Source organism: Rhinopithecus roxellana, chromosome 2 (genome assembly GCF_007565055.1).
Source record: "Rhinopithecus roxellana isolate Shanxi Qingling chromosome 2, ASM756505v1, whole genome shotgun sequence".
NCBI classification, from domain to species: Eukaryota; Metazoa; Chordata; class Mammalia; order Primates; family Cercopithecidae; genus Rhinopithecus; species Rhinopithecus roxellana.
Window position 1 is genome coordinate 144231377 of NC_044550.1, and position 16258 is coordinate 144247634.

At 43.8% G+C, this 16258-nt stretch overlaps 1 protein-coding gene and 1 non-coding gene across 15 annotated transcripts in view; both read right to left on the reverse strand.

Moving 5' to 3' along the window:
* APBB2 (amyloid beta precursor protein binding family B member 2) overlaps positions 1 to 16258 on the reverse strand; it is a 427787-nt gene that overhangs the window by 58393 nt on the left and 353136 nt on the right. The window lies entirely within an intron of this gene.
* Positions 479 to 580, reverse strand: LOC115896292. The gene has a single exon (XR_004056192.1). It is a non-coding gene; the product is annotated as a small nucleolar RNA U13 (small nucleolar RNA).

Here is a 16258-nt window from a genome sequence, read left to right on the forward strand (position 1 = left end):
TGAGGAAAAGAGGGGAAACTGCATCACTGAAGTGAGCCGTATAATTTTTCTTTAGGAACACAACAATCCAGTGACCAATCTGAACCATAAGCAATCTCAGTTTCAGAATTTCAGAAATCCATGACATGTGAGATGTGTCAGGATTAACCAGAAGTAAAGGCTGGCAACTCAGCATCTACTTTGATGGCTTCTGATTGCACTGATGATAAATTAACAGGACTCATGACTTATTAATTGAATGGAAAATGTATATTTAAAGACTCCTGATACAGTCAGAAGACTAAATCAGTAATTCCAAAGTCTGAATCATCTTAGAAGTCAAAGAACTTTCCACAAAGGAGCTAAATTACTTACCTCAAGCAAAATTCCTTTTTATTTAAAGAGTTGAGATTGGACCAAATTGGTCCTTTTAACCACCAAAGAGCCATTTTATTATTTTTGCCACCAAGGACCTCTTATTTTCATCTTTTTTCTTTCACATCAATGGTTGTGTGTCAACTTTGTAACAAGGTTTGTGGAAGGCACACTTCGGACATGCACATGAAAGGTCAATCACCATGCTTATGAACTATTAAAGGATCAATAATATTTATTTCTTGTACATGTGTTACCTTGATTTGTCCCCACACCACCTTTCTTTTTTTTTTTTTTTTTCTTTGAGACAGAGTCTTGCTCTGTCACCCAGGCTGGAGCGCAGTGGCACGATCTCGGCTCACTGCAACCTTCACTTCCCGGGTTCAAGTGATTCTCCTGACTCAGACTCCTGAGTAGCTGGGATTACAGGTACCTGCCTATAAACAGAAGAATAAAGTAGAAGGAATCAGTGTAGCCAATTTTAAAGCTGCATATATAGCTATAATAATCAACAGTGTGTGGTAATGGCAAGTAATCCTAGCCCTAGGACTAAAATGGGCTGGGCACAGTGGCCCACACCTGTAATCCCAGCACTTTGGGATGCTGAGGTAGGAGGGTCACTTGAGGCCAGGAGTTTGAGACTAGTCTGGGCAACACACCAAGACCCCATCAATATGATTTTCTTTTTTTAATTAGCTGGGTGAAGTGGCACATGCCTGTAATCCCAGCTACTCTGGAGGCTGAGGTGGGAAGATTACTGAAGCCCGGGAGATCCAGGCTGCAGTGAGCTGTGATCTTGCCACTGTACTCCAGCCTGGGTTAAGACCCTGTCTCCAAAGAAGAAAAAGAAAAAGAAAAAGACGTCTAAAGGGACTACTCTATAAACAAAGTGGGCCAGAATTTTAGATTCCGAAGGCAGAGAAGGAATATACGTGAAACGAAAAAAATTCCAAGAAAAAAAGGCTTGATATTTCTTGGTTTAGATCTTTGTATTAATTTCCTTGCCAATTATACAACTGCTTACTTTTCTTAACAGGCTTATTACCTAGGAAGGCTTATAGCATTTATTACTAAATACCTAGTATTTAGTAAATATTCTATATAGTCCTGTAGAAAAAAGAAAATATGAGGTCGAAGTGGGCCCCAGTCACCCCACCCTGCTTGTGGGTGTCTCCTGAAATGAACAGAGTGTGAATGAATATGCACTACATTTCACCACCTTCAAGTTTAAGTGGAAGAGAGAAAAAACATTCAAGTGTCTAAAAATTTAGGTACCAAACCATGTTATACATCATTTTGGGGGAAGACATCATTCTCTGGCAATAAACTGCTGACACATGAGATGAAATAATCCTTCTAGGAAAGAATGATTAATTATTTAATAAACGTTGTCTGTTGTTAACTTCACTGAGAAAAAAAAACAGGAGGAAGTGCTCCAGGAATCTCAACAAGCAGCATCCTCTGCCTCCAGCCCACTGTGCCCGCTGCTGCCAGTGCAGATGAGGGAGGGCGGAGCGAGAGGCAGCGCAGAGGGAGGGACAGCATTCTCTCCTGAGTGCCCACCAGGGGACAGGGGCCCGTGCCAAGCCCTCTGCCATTTAATATCTTATAACCAAGCTGCATGAAGGTTCCAAAGCTTCCATCTCTACACAAGAGGGCCCTGGGGTACAGTGTGTAACTGGCTCAGGGTCACCCAGCTAACAGAGGCAGATCAGGAAGCCAACCAGTGTGCCTGACTCCAAAGGCCCTTTCATTTAAGATGCCATATAATTGGTACCACCTAGAGGAGAGATAGCTGGGTGAGGAAGATGGAGGAGCAAGCTGGGTAGCAGAAGAGGCTCCCACTGCCCTGACTGTAGAAGGCTGAAAAAATATCCCAAAGAAATCAGGTCCTAATCCCTGGAACCTGCAAATGTTACCTTATATAGATTATATATACACACACACACATACTTTTTTTTTTTTTTTTTTTTTTTTGGAGACCAAGTCTCACTCTCACCCAGGCTGGAGTGCAGTGGCATGATCCCAGCTCACTGCAACCTCTGCCTCCTGGATTCAAGTGATTCTCCTGCCTCAGCCTCGCAAGTAGCTGGGATTACAGGTGCATGTCACCACGCCCAGCTAATTTTGTATGTTTAGTAGAGAGCCGAGGTTTCACCATGTTAGCCAGGCTGGTCTTGAATTCCCCACCTCTGGTGATCTACCCACGTCAGCCTCCCAAAGTGCTGGGATTACAAGTGTGAGCCACTGCACCCAGCCATATATATATATATATGTATATGTATATATATATGTATGTGTATATATATATATGTATGTGTATATATATGTGTATATATATATATTTTTAATGGCTGGGCATGGTAGTGGCTCATACCTGTAATCCCGGCACTCTGGGAGGCCCAGGTGGGCAGACAAACTGAGGTAGGGAGTTCAAGACCAGCCTGGCCAACATGGTGAAACCCTGTCTCTACTAAAAATACAAAAATTAACTGGGTATGGTGGCTCTTGCCTGTAGTCCCAGCTACTCAGGAGTCTGAGGCGGGAGGATTGCTACTTGAACCCAAGAGGTGAAGGCTGTAGTGAGCCAAGACTGCACCACTGCCCTCTAGCCTGGGCAACAGAGTGAGACTCTGTCTCAAAAAAAAAAAAAAAAAAAAAAAGGGGGGGGGTGCGGGGTGAGGGGGTCTTCACAGATGTGATTAAGCTAAGGATTTTGACATGAGGATATTATCCTGGATTACCTGAGTGGGTCCTAAATCCAGTCTTAAGTGTCCTTCTAAGAGAGAGGCAGCAAGATTACATATTTGGCAGAGGAGAAAGTGATGTAGCCACAGCTAAAGAATGCTGGCAACCACCACAAGCTGGAGGAGACACAGAACAGATTCTTCCCTAGAGCCTCCAGAGGGAGTGCAGCTCTGCTACACCTTGATTTCAGCCCAGGAAAACTGATGTGGAGGCCTGGCACGGTGGCTCAAGCCTAAAATCCCAGCACTTTGGGAAGCCAAGATGGGAGGATCGCTTGAACCTAGGGGTTCAAGACCAGCCTGGGCAACATGGCGAAATCCTATCTCTACAAAACATTTTTTAAAATAAAAAACATTACCCAAACATGGTGGTGCGCATCTGTAGTCCCAGCTACTGAGAAGGCTGAGGAGGGAGGATCCCTTGAGCCCAGGAGGTCAAGGCTGCAGTGAGCTATGATTGCGCCACTGTTCTCCAGCATGGGTGACAAAGCAAAACCCTGTCTCTCACAGAGGAAAACAACAGAAGACTGATATTGAACTTCTGGGCTTCCAGACTGTGAAAGAATAAATTTCTGTTATTTTAAGTCAGTAAATCTGTGGTAATTTGTAGCTACAGCAAACAAATACACTGACCTGCTAAGTACAAGCTGGCAGTTATTGCTTGCTATGTAGTACACCCCAGCTCTGCTGGGCCCCAAGTACCAAGAGATAAACCCCCATTCTGCTCAGGCACTCTCAACTCCTTTTCTTTTCCTTTCTTTTTTTTTTTTTTTCTTTTTTTTTCAAGACAGAGTCTAGCTCTGTTGCCCAGGCTGGAGTATATTGGTGCCATCTTGGCACATTGCAGCCTCTGCCTCCCAGGTTCAAGGGATTCTCCTGCCTCAGCCTCCTGAGTAGCTGGGATTACAGGCGCAGGTCACCACACCAGGCTACTTTTTGTATTTTTAATAGAGACGGGGTTTCGCCACGTTGGCCAGGCTGGTCTCGAACTCCTGGCCTCAAGTGATCCGCCCGCCTCGGCCTCCCAAAGTGCTGGGATTACAGGCATGAACCACTGTACCTGGCCTCAACTCCTTTTCTGAAGTTTCCTCTACCTTCCCTCATGTGGGCCTCCACACCAGATAACTGCAGTGTCAGCATTAACAGCTAAAAGGAGTAGGAAACGCTGACTCATTAATTTAGAATTCATGGTTTCGGACACAGTTCAGCCACATTTTTGTATAAAACTGAGCAAGTCATGTAGAAGTTCTAGGTCTCACTTTCCTCATCTGTAAAAGGGACACGATGCTACACGCTATAGTCCTGAAAGGACTAATGGAGATAATATGCAGAGACTTTCAGTAAACTAGAAAACATTGTTTCAAAACATGCACAGTTCTGACTATTCTCCCCTTCAGATAATCAAAAGTATTTTTAAGCATCTAATATAAGTATAACACTCACGTTGAACCACACACAAGGAAGTGTAAGACATTGCGCTGGCTGTCAAGGAATTCATAGTCTAACCAGGGAGACATACACATCTGTGACATTAGTGACAACCCGAGGTTGAAGAGATCTAGTACCATGAAGATATGCATGACTGCAGAGGTGAAAGACAGCACAGGGCACGGTGTGCTGTGAAGATTCACTCCCATTTGTAGGGGTGGCGTATATTTCCCCACTCCTTGAAGTGAGGCGCAGTTACACATCTTGCTTTGGCCAGTGAAATGTGAGCAAAAGTACTAAGCATCATTTCCAGCAGAAATGTTCAGAGTCAGCGCATCTTTTCCTTCTGCCACCATTGTTGCCAATACTCTAGTCTAGATAGTGACTGTATCATCAGCTTTAGACAGAGAATGAGGACAATGACCCAGGAAGCTATGTCTTCAGCCAACCTACCATGGACATTTAGCAGGAAGAGTTGTTATAAGCCACTGAGATTTTTGGTTGTTATTACACTCTAACCTAGCCTGTGCTGAAGGACATGAATGGTGATAGAAAGACTAACAGAACAGGTGGGACCTGCAGTAAGTCCTAAGGACAGGGATGTCACATAATACTGGCATAGGGCTTGACAGTCATGTTAGAAAGTTCTTCATGGGACTCATGGGCCCATGTTATTACCTGTCTCTTCCTCTTAGTACATCCCATGAGGGCAAGAACCATGGTGTTCTCATTCATGGCTACATCCTTGGTGCCAAGCATAGTGGCAGACACATGCTAGGGACTTAATACATGAGTGTCCAATAAATCCCCAGAAAGCTAGATGGGATCAATAGAGGAACAAAGAGGGAGAAAAGGAATTCCATGGCTTGACATCTCAAGTTAGGAATGAGGAAGATGTGGCCTTGGAGATGAAGAAAGCCAACTTTACAGATCACTGTAAGATACACAGGAAGAAATTTGGTTAAATTATAATGATAAAGGTTTAAAAAAAATGGGGCTGGGTGCAGTGGTTCATGCCTGTAATCCCAGCACTTTGGGAGGATCCACCTGGGTGGATCACCTCAGGTCAGGAGTTCAAGACCAGCCTGGCCAACATGGTGAATCCCCGTCTCTACTACAAATACAAAAAATTAGCCGAGCGTGGTGTTGCATGCCTGTAATCCCAGATACTCAGGAGGTTGAGGCAGGAGAACTGCTTGAACACAGGAGACGGAGGTTGCAGTGAGCTGAGATCGTGCCACTGTACTCCAGCCTGGGCAACTGAGTAAGATTCCACCTCAAAACAACAACAACAACAACAACAACAACAACAACAAAAAGACAGTACCCTATATGGATGATGAGAGCCATTTCTATCCTCCTGCCCTGGTTAGCATACTTCTGTGGTATAATCTGCTCTACCAGTTCTGGGGCCCAAGAGAATGATTAACAATGTTATGATTAGAAGTGACCCAAGATTTGACCACTTAAGATACGTATCTTCTCTTTTTTTTTAAGAAGCACTCTAATTTGTACAGTGTAGACATATTTAAACCTTATCTTTTATTTTTAAAAAATTTCCCTCTTTATTTTCAACCCTTGACTTAGTGAATTTAATAAATGGTATCAGGTTTTATCTTTCTTAATAAATAACTTCTACACCTTCTCTTACATCAGTGAAGAAGACAGAGCAAGCTCAAAGCTGTAGAGATGAATCAGGACATTTCCTTTAGGTAAGAAGGGGCTGAGACAATTACGCTAGGCCACTGGATTTGTTGGGGGAAATATATTAAGAAATTTCACAGCATCCATTAGTTATAATGCTTTTAGCAATTACTGCTAATCTTCACAATGGGATTCCTGGTGGGATTCGTTGCCAAACTTGTTTGGCAAGCAAGTACCTCTAGGGCTGAGGTGGTTCTATGACATGATGATTCTCTGATTAATGTGGAAGGCCACAAGTGTCATTTGGATAGGTCAATAAGTATTAATTAGCTGCAGAGATAAATTTCTAACATTGTGTTCTTTTAGCTGCTTAGGGATTTTACAGAAGGAAAAAAATCCTCAAAATACTCCTGTTTTAGAATGCATAGCATTTCCCAACTATTGAATAATAGAGAAGTCAGAGAAAAAATCTGTATTTTAAACACTCATTGGTTAATGAGGCATTACAATTGAACTCCGTTTATTTATCAAAATTTATATCCCATTTCCTTCCCAAAAGAATTAAGTGGCTTACAATAAAAGGCACACACAGCCTATCATATTTTAAATTTAGAAAAGTAAAATTTAAAGCCAAATATAAGGAAGAGAAAGTAATTCTACAAATTAGGCAAAATATTAGTTGGAACCACATTCAACCATTTCTGATTCACAAAACCAGCAATGCTATATGATTCTATCTGATTTAATTACTGCAATTGAGGGCTTAATTTAACTTGAAACTTCGTAGCAAAAAGGGAAACATGATAAACTATACAATTTTCCCTGTTAACCAAATTCTTACAAGCAAATCCTTTGACAAACAATATTTTCTAGATACTGAAATCTAAAAGAAATCTGCATTTCAGTTTTTTATCCAAGGGCAACTTAACAATATAAAGAACGTCTTCAGTGATGATATTACCAAAGAAGGAGAGATTTCCATCATGGGATCATCACTTACTACTGCACTGAATGCAATGGAAGTGCTGTTCGTAAGAACACAACACTTTTCAGGGAAGGCACAGGAGGCAGGGGCAGGGCTAAGTAAATGAAAGTCTGAAAATCTAGCTTCGTTATCCTGTGCCCAGATAACAATGTTATCATTCAGAATCCCTAGAACCATGTTTTCTGACCTGGTGGGTCCCAGAAGTGCTGGCCCTCTGAAGGTTCACTGATAACGAAGCCAATAATATGTCTTCTGCTTATCTAGTGTTGACTGCGGGACAGCTCAGAGCCTTCAGCAGCTGAGGTTTTAGGGGCTTTCTCTGAGAGCAGGACATTGTCTACAGTGTTTCCCAAAATGATGTGAGTGGGGAATTTCTTCTTCTTTAAACACCAGTTACTAAGCTGGTAGAGTGCTCAGCTCAAAAACTTCTTAGAAAACTTGACCAAGATCAGTGTTATTCAAACTATGACCAACCAGTGGTCACAAACGGCATTTTAAAAGTTAAAAGAGTAGCAAAGAAAAAAAAATCAAAGGGCAGGGCACACAGTGCAAATGAGAACTGTTGTGTGACATTCTTGTTAGCTAAGTATGTGAAGGCACAGTCTGGTGCAGCTGGGTAAGTGCTTGGCTCAGCTGTGCTGCCTGGGATGGGGACAGGCAGGGGTGAGACCTGCCATGTCACACCGTGGGGTTTGGCTCCATCTTGAGCAGCAGGGAACATGTCATGTCTTTTTACCCATCAGAAAAATCACTTGGGTTGCAGATTGTCAAGGACACGGAGAGAGATGGGAGCTAAAGATCGGGGTGGAGGAACAGGTATAAGAAGTAGTTAAGAAAAATTAACCAACACTTGGAAATAAGACAAAAGGAGGACAGTGTGTCTTTCAATGTCACAGTAGAGCAATACTTAACAGACCCTCCTAAGGATTACTTACTTCACTAGGGCAGTGCTGTCCAACAGAAATACAATGCAAGCCACATTGAGTAATTTAAAATTTTCTAGTAGCCACATTAAACAATTGGAAAATGGAAGTGAAATTAATTTTAATATTTTATTTAAGCTAGTATGTCCAAAACACTATCATTTCAATGTGTAATCAATATGAAACTGTTATGAGACATTTTATGTCTTTTTAATACAATGTTTGTGAATTCTGGCATGTATTTTACACTTTACAGCACATTTCAATTCAGACCAGCTAGATTTCAAGTGCTCAAGGCCATCACCGACGTGAACAGCCCAGCTCTAGGGAGTTGTATTTTTATCTAACTTTGCTGGTTAGTGATTAGGGCTCAGACTCTGGGAGAGTAGTTGTTAATTTGTAGAACATTAATATGTTACAAGTAATTTTTGCAACTTTCTGCTAAGAAAAAAAAAAAAAAGATAACCCCAAAAGTGAGGATTTCATTGCCAGTAGGACATTAATCAGCTTTGTATCCACCTTAGTCATCTATTCTAGTATTTTCTCTTTGCCTCTAGCTGCTGTTATGATTTGTGTTATGCCTTTGGTCTCAACCGTTTTATTAGGCTGTGTCTAGGCAGCAGTACGTGTGTGTTTGTGTATGTGTGTGATTCTTCCTGGCTTGAGGTTTTTTGAAACCTTTCCAAATTCTTGAAAGCACATGTGCTTCCTGGTGGCTTGGTTATCAGGTTTAGAAGATTCTCAGCCTTCCTTAGCTTCCTTTGAACTGGTGTTGGTAGCCGGCTCATGAGTTAAATAAATCTTTGGCATGCACTCACTGCGTATTTTAAAACTTTTATTTTAAGCAACCTTATTGAGTATAATTGATACACAATAAACTACATATATTTAAAATATCCAATTTGATAAGTTTTGACATATATATATGTACCTGTGAAACTACTACCACCATCAACATAATGAGTTTATCTGTAACTCTCAAAGATGCTTCCTGCCTCATTATAATCCCTGCCTTCTGTCCTTCCCCAGGTAATCACTGAACTGCCTTCTGTCACTACAAATTAGTTTACCTTGCATTTATAGAATTTTACATAAATGCAATCACACACTACCTTTTTTTTTTGATCTGGCTTCTTTCACTCAGCACAATTATTGTGAGATTCACCATGTTGCTGTGTATACCCTTGTCCCTCAGTGTCTGCAGGGAATTGGTTCCAGGACCTCCAAGGATGCTCAAGCCTCTTATATAAAATGGCACAGTATTTGCATATAACATATGCACATCTTCCTGTATACTTTAAATAATCTCTAGATTACTTATAATACCTAATACAATGCAAAACTATGTAAATAATTGTTGTATTGTTTTTAAAAACTTGTATTATTTTTCATTGTGTATTTTTTTCCCAAATATTTCCCATCTGCAGTTGGTTGAATGTGTCAATGTAGAAAATCTGCAGATATAGAGGGCCGACTGTATCATCAGCTGGTTCCTTTTCACTGCTGTATGGATATCTGTTGTACGATACACCACAGTTTGTTTATCTATTTACCTGCTGATGGATATTTGCATCATTACCCACTGTCGATATGATTGCCTGTTTTTAACTCTGACCTAGGTATTAAGGAGGCAGACTCCTTAGGACTGACCACCACTGTGGGTGGGGAGGACCCACAGGAGCGGGGTCAGGGGCTCCCACACTGCTGACCTGTATGGCTGACTAGATGGCAGAGCCATTAACCACAGTGGCTCAGCGTAAGTCCAGTGGATGAACACGTGCTGAAATGGGTGAATGTATGAATGGAGAACACAGGAGAATGAATACAAAGAACAGCTTTGAAAATGGGGTCAGGAATGTGGATGTTCCAAGATAATACTCTCCATCTTGGCCAATGTGGAGTATAACAGATTTGCCTTGGCATCCCAGCAGGCAGCTGTTACCCATCGGGGGAGAGCAAAGGCGGCCTAGCCTAGGTTAGCCAAGGTTGGGCCACACCCCTATAACCTTGTGGCATGTGGTTAGGAAAGAGGCTTCTCTCAAAAGACAACTCAATTCTTTGGAGCTCAGATGCTGCTTATGGACTCAGGGATGACACGTGCCCTCTCATCCTTGTTCCCATCCTCATTCCAGGTCTGTATAAAGGTAGGTCATGTAGGGGTGTAGTGCTGAGGGCCAGGGTGAGAGGGGATCAGATACTTTCAATCTGAACTAAATCTCTATTTCACAGATTTGGTAATCAAAGAAGGGTCAATTCTTTGAAAAATGGCACTAATACCTTCATCGCTGCCATATATAGAACTCCTGCAAACTCATCCTGCTGCGCCCTGTTTAGTTCACCTGCTGGGACACACCTGGTTTTAGGACCACACAGGAACATTTGATTCTGCTGAGTTGAAGATTGAGACTTGCAGTTTTCTGGTGTCGTTTCCAACAAATTCACATTTAGGAGCTCTCCTTCAGGGAAGAGGCAAGAAGGATTTAGGCATCAGAGAGGTAGGAGCCACGTGTCAGGAACTATTGTCCAGTGGCAAAGTGACTCTTAATTCTATCATGACCTGTCACACCCCGGGCAGGACAGCTCAGGGTTCAGGGCATGAGGCTCATGAGCCCTGCCTGAAGATGGTTCTCCAGTGGGCAGGGTGCTTGGTGCAGAGAAAAAGTAGCCGTTGAAAACGCAGCTGGAATGTTTTCCTAAAGGGGCGGACTCAGCAAGACAGGGTGGGTGGCTAAGCACTAGAGAAGCCATCAGGCTGGACTCGGTGGCTCACGTCTGTAATCCCAGCACTTTGGGAGGCTGAGGAAGGCAGATCACTTGAGGCTAGGAATTCGAGACCAGCCTGGCCAACGTGGAGAAACTCCGTCTCTACTAAAAGTACAAAAATTAGCTGGGTGTGGTGGCACACGTCTGTAATTCCAGCTACTCAGGAGGCTGAGGCATGACAATCACTTGAACCTGGGAGGTGGAGGTGAGGCGAGATCTTGCCACTGCACTCCACCCTGGATGACAGAGTGAGACTCTATTCCAAACAAAACAAAAAAGCAAAATAAAAGAGAAGCAATCAGAAGCTTATCTAACGCACTGCCCGCAGAGAGAAAGGCGCCTGCGTCTGCTTGGCTTTGTCGTCCTCATCACATTACCTGTCTGTTTGCCATGTCAGCATCCGTCTTCATCCACTGTGTCCCTGCCATCCCTCCTGTACGGATCTCCCTCAGAGACTGTACCTGTGCCCCCTGCCTCATCCTGTCCCGCCTCAGGACTTTCAAATGTTTCTTCCTCTTTGGAGTGTTTCTCGTATAAAAGTTCTGACTGAATGAGAACATTTTCTGGGTTTTATTTTTCTGACTCTCCCCTCCCCATCACACTCCTCTAGATGAGTGAATGGTGTCAGAGCAGACAGAATGAGTCTGTCACTCACTCTGTGTTCCTTTATTTATAGCCTCGATCATTCTTCCTGGGTTTGGAGAGGTTTATTCTTTCCATTTTAAGTCGACTCTCTGACTCCCTTCGTTTTCTTTGGCCCCACTTGGGATTTGGTGTTTCCGTCCTCTGGCTGCCATGACCGCGCCTGCATGGTTCTGTTCCCAAGACCTTTTTACTCTTGGAAATTGGGCTCTTGCTTAAGGACTCTGGATTCAATTTCCTAATTCTTGTCTTTGATTTCCTTTCCTGTCTTCCCTTTTCAAACAAGCACGTCCCTAGGCCACTCTTTGGGGAACAGCCTAGAAGAACAGAATTCCCAGTTGAAGTTACAACAAAGAAACATGGGACCCAGTGCCTGAGCCCAAAGTATGTGTGCTGCTCCAAGGGACTGCAGGGAACATAACTCGACTGTCTTCTTATCTTCAGAGAGAGGCCAGTGAACAGGAGGAGACTAGAACGTGGGTCCCAGAGGGAAACTGGTGCAGCCTCATGTGGACTCACATGATAGCAGCAGGAACCCTTGGCTCCCAAGTGACCAAGACTTTTTCAGTCCACCCAAAGGCTAGCTGAAAATTCATGACAGGGTAATTCTCCTACATTCTTATTTTTCTCTATCAAAAAATAACTCCTCCGAACACAAGCCATTCCAAGGCTTGAGTTCACAGCTCTGATACATAAACACCAATTCTGACTTCATAAGAGGGTTAGAAAAATACAAAGCCATTTTGAGGGGCTCTAAACAACAATTTTAGCCTTCGAAGGGCAGCATCAAATAGCTCTAGGGAACTCTATGAAGAGTCACCAACTCATTAGTCGAGACTCACTATGAACTAATTAGAGATAATTTCTAGATATTAAAAGTAAAAGAGAATAATACTAAGCTCTCATGTTAAATTTCTCCTTATTTTTAATAATACATTATGGTTGACCCAGGACAATATATTTTTTTCTTTTCTTTTCTCTTTTTTTTTTGAGATGGAGTCTCACTCTGCAGCCCAGACTGGAGTGCAATGGCGGGATCTCAGCTCACTGCAACCGCTGCCTCCTGGGTTCAAGTGATTCTCCTGCCTCAGCCTCCCAAGTAGCTGGAATTACAGGCATGCGCTAACACACCCAGCTGATTTTTGCATTTTTAGTAGAGACAGGGTTTTGCCATGTTGGCCAGGCTGGTCTCAAATTCCTGACCTCAGGTGATCTGCCTGCCTCAGCCTCCCAAAGTGCTAGGATTATAGGCATAAGCCACCACACCCAACAGACCCAGGACAGTATTTTGAGGAAATATTACTATGTTAATAAAAAGAGTGCCGCCGGGCGCGGTGGCTCAAGCCTGTAATCCCAGCACTTTGGGAGGCCGAGACGGGCGGATCACGAGGTCAGGAGATCGAGACCATCCTGGCTAATACGCTGAAACCCCGTCTCTACTAAAAAATACAAAAAAACTAGCCGGGCGACGAGGCGGGCGCCTGTAGTCCCAGCTACTCGGGAGGCTGAGACAGGAGAATGGCGTGAACCCGGGAGGCGGAGCTTGCAGTGAGCTGAGAGCCGGCCACAGCACTCCAGCCTGGGCCGCAGAGCAAAACTCTGTCTCAAAAAAAAAATAAAAAAAAAAAAAAAATAAAAAAAAAATAAAAAGAGTGCCATTGGCAATGATGGCACTTGTGATCCTTGCATGAAAGCACCTCCATATTTCAGCTACCACAGAGATGATCTCCACTGCAGGTGGAGAGAGTGGGACACAGAGTGCCCCAGCATCAGTGCAAGGGAAGAGGCACGATTACATTGCTAATGGTGAGATTCCTACTCCAGTATTCCTTCTCTTGACCTTCTCTAGCTCTCAAAAACTTGACATAATTATACACAATGAGACTCCTTGAGCCCCACCTGATGTTCTCAAATTCTTCTTCCCCAGTGACGAACTGTGCTGCACTAAGTTCATAGTCACTGGACTCCCCAGGAAACCAAAAATCATCAGGATGATGACATTTGAGTAAAAATATTCCAGGTGACAACTCGTGTATGAAAAGTAGTAACTGCACCTTCCTTTGCAACAACACAAGGCTTTTAGCAATTCTTCAAGCACCTAACCACGCACTGAACATCTGCGTAAGTTCTGGGTTATCATGGTTACGAATTCCTCTGTTCTCAAAGACACTCATCCATGTTTACATGGGTTGTTAGGCTATTTCTTTACTCAAATGACTCTTCTTTTCCTGGGATGCTCCAAGTATTCAAAGAAGATCACGGCACTTTGAGGATGGACACAGAGAATCAAACACGATGGATCTCCCTCGCTCTGCATCCAGAAAGGCCCATCCTTTGTATGGCTCAGGACTCAGGGGAAGTGCCAGATGGAAGTTGTTCAGAGATCATCATCAGACTTTTCTGCTCTGTCTTGACACAACAGCCTCAAGCCCCCATACTTCACTGGCTGTTACTGAAACATGTTCACAAGAAATCTTGAACTATGCTTTGAGCCAGAGTTACCAAAATGGATGATGTATTTCTCAGGAGAAACTATCGTCTTCATATATTCATGAACAGGGACAGTACCGCCGTGAACGATCTGTCTGAAAATGCCCTCCCACTTTCCTCTAAGGGAAACTGTTCTTGGACAATCACTTACAACGTCTTTCCTTAAAGGTTATTCTGTGCTGAAAGTATCGCAAGCATCCCATCAAGATTAATGGAAGGCAGGGCAGCCACTTTTAAAGAGATAAAATAGAACCACAGTGTAAGTCAGCAAAATGGTCAAGTAAATCGTGATGCCTTTGCTTATCATGGAGCTGCATTAAAGAGAAATTAACTTTAGAGGTCAAGACAATACTGTAGTGTAGGGAGAGAATTATTGCTCCTCCCTGAAGACTTTTCTCCCTGAGGCAAGACAGCACATACCATAGATTAAACTTTCATCAGCAGATCTTGGAATTCCATCAATCTTTCATTACTGTCTGGCTCAGAGAATCCCCTACCAGATGTCATCAGGAAACTCTACTTCTTCCAAACTGAGACCCCCACCTAATCACTCCTAGGGAAAAAAAAAACAATGACCAAGAAGAAACAGAGATAACTTTCGGATGAGCTCAAAAACAAGAGAGACCCATTATTCCTTTTCTCTCTCTTTTTTTCTTTTCTTTTCTTTTTTTGGATACAGACTCTCACTCTGTCACCAAGGCTGGAGTGCAACGTCGTGATCTTGGCTCACTGCAACCTCTGCCTCTCAGGTTCAGGCGATTCTCCTGCCTCAGCCTCCCAAGTAGCTGAGATTCCAGGTGTGCACTATCACACCTGACTAATTTTTGTATTTTTAGTAGAGATGGGGTTTCACCATGTTGGCCAGGCTGTTCTCTAACTCCTGGCCTCAAGTGATCCACCTGCCTTGGCCTCCCAAAGTGCTGGGATTACAGGTATGAGCCACTGCACCTGGCTGAGACCCATTTCTAAATCACTGTCACCTAAAACACTGCCCTTTATCATGGACAGTTTCTACTAATTTAGAAGGGAAGCCTCCTTGGCACAGGGGCTGCGGTGTCACCTGCAGTGTGGTGTAGTTAAACAGAAAGAGCCACACTGGCTTGCTCAGAAAAGCTTTCCTGACTGCCTTCCATATGGCGGACAGACTCTGTGCACTGTGTGAGTGGCTGTCCCTTTTATTCAGTGCTAATTTAATCTTAAAGGTCAACCAGGGAGGGGACAGGCAGGACCAGGCAGGAGACAGAAACCACACCAGTCATTCGAACAGAGAATAGCACAAAGAATTTTAACTAGTAACTACAATGGCAAAAGGGGATCCTGAGAAAGCTCCCATGGAGGCTGCAACTTAAAGAGGGGGGCTCTGACCCGCAGGGTTGAGGGAAGAGAGGAGAGGTTGTAATCATTAAAACACAGAAGCGTCACGGAAGAATCTCCTGGAGAAAAATCTCTGACTGCAGAGGAAGAGGCATCGTTGGTTGCTGGTGCTGCCCCCAGGCTTGAAGGAGGGACCCCTGGGCCAGGACCCAGACCTAAAAAGAGGGCTTGACTGCTGATTGTGCTGGAATCTCTGAAGAAGGCGTGTGATGAAGCCAGTCCTGCATTTCTGTGGAGTTGGAAAAACTGCAAACTGGGTTCAGAACCGATGCAACTGGGATAAAGATGTGTTTCTAGGATGGTGCTCAGAGAAACAGGAAGCGAGGAAGTTCCTCCTTCCTCCTCCACCTGGCAGTTCTCCTTCGAGTGCTGCACAGTCGTCAGTCTAACAGGTAGCAGACGAGAGAAGCAGGAGTGTGGTTTGCAGAGTCCCAGCCCCAGCATCACAAAGCTGAGTGGGGAACGTGTGGGTTTGGAGCTGAGGGGACAGCTGCTTAATGACACTAGTACAGGAAGCAACAGGCCGTGGGAGTGAGAAACTTGAGGCGATTGGTTTTCACGCTGCATCAGAACATTAGCTGTTAAACTTCTTTGGTGGTTGAATTTTAACTTGGCAAATGTCTGTGCAACTAGAGACTCTAGTTCCCAGAATCCTTTGCAGCTGAGTGTGGCCAGTGGGGTGTAAATGGAATGTGACTGTACCTGAGGTGTGCAAGTTCCAGGTGTCTTCAACTTGGAGACAAGTCACTTGGCCTGGTCAGGCCAGGACGACAATTGAGGGATGGCAGAGCAACAATCTGGAAGGAGCCTGAGCCCCTGAGTGGCACAGAGCTGTTCTGCCAGGTGGCGGTGCCCACTGCAGCTGTGGCATGAGAACTAACTCCTGGCACTGAAGCCAGTGGACTGCA